The 1,052-nt window shown below is 41.4% G+C and overlaps 1 pseudogene; it reads left to right on the top strand.

The window, feature by feature from the left end:
• The first annotated feature begins 723 nt into the window (after nt 1-723).
• On the top strand, nt 724-840 carry LOC129891027 (5S ribosomal RNA; annotated as a pseudogene).
• Nucleotides 841-1,052: the final 212 nt, after the last annotated feature.

The following is a 1,052-nucleotide window of genomic DNA, read 5'->3' as shown; positions in this document are numbered from 1 at the left end:
ACAGGTGGTAGGTAATTATCCGAGCTACCTTTGGAGTCAAATGTAGAGGCCCACAACATATCTTCTAATGTTAAGCTAGTAAGCTTAGTCTGTCCATAAGTATGAGGGTAAAATAGTGTATAAAGACCTATCTGTCTTCCTAATCTCTTCGTAAACTGATCTTCGGTAGTTAACTGTAACTTGGGATCCTTCATCTAGGAAAATAGCTATGAGAACTCCGTAAGGTCCTACCACCCTCTTGACCTATAATTTCACACCATCTCGACTGAGCAGGTAGTCTTTGATTAGAGGAACATAGGTTGATCTTTTTAATCTGTGGATATAATTCCATATAGAATTATCAGTCCAGGGAGTGCAAAGTGAGTCTTGTAGCCAAGGTTGTATTATGGAATCTTCGACCTCGTATATTACTTCTTGCCTTCTTTAGATGACATCAACTGGTACCCTCACCTTTTTGGGTTTTGCTTTTTGCCCATCAGAGTCGGCTACCAAGTTGTGCTGAAGACCCCTCATATAATGACCTATATAGCCGTTCTGTGTTTTGCCTATTATTAACTGGTATTATTTTGAAGAACTATGACATACAAGTGCGCTATCTGTTAGTAATCAGCTAATCCTGCTTGCTTTGCTTAAGCCCTTTTATAATTCCCTTAACGTAACTTATAAAACTCTAGGTATATAATCTCGTGTCGTTGCTTTGCTGCTAGTTTGGATTCTTCCATCTCGTGCTATCATAGCAGCACTAATGCACCAGATCCCACCAGAATTTTGAAGTTAAACGTGCTTGGACGAGAGTAGTACTAGGATAGGTGACCCTCCTGGAATTCCTCGTGTCACGTTCCATTGCAATCCTTGCAATAATGTGTGAAGGCACTCAACCTAGCCCAAGATTTACCTTAGCATCTTCTCGCTAGTCTTCATGCTTCACCTTGCCCTCTCCGCCCCTGTTCTACACTCGACATCGAGATAGATCATTGGTTCAACCACAGCTAGGTCCTATTTTTCCCTTAGTACTCACCCCATCTCGGTAGTTTGGTCTAACCCATCTTGAT

Source organism: Solanum dulcamara, chromosome 5 (genome assembly GCF_947179165.1).
Source record: "Solanum dulcamara chromosome 5, daSolDulc1.2, whole genome shotgun sequence".
Taxonomy (NCBI): Eukaryota; Viridiplantae; Streptophyta; class Magnoliopsida; order Solanales; family Solanaceae; genus Solanum; species Solanum dulcamara.
This window is presented reverse-complemented; position numbering and strand designations above follow the sequence as displayed.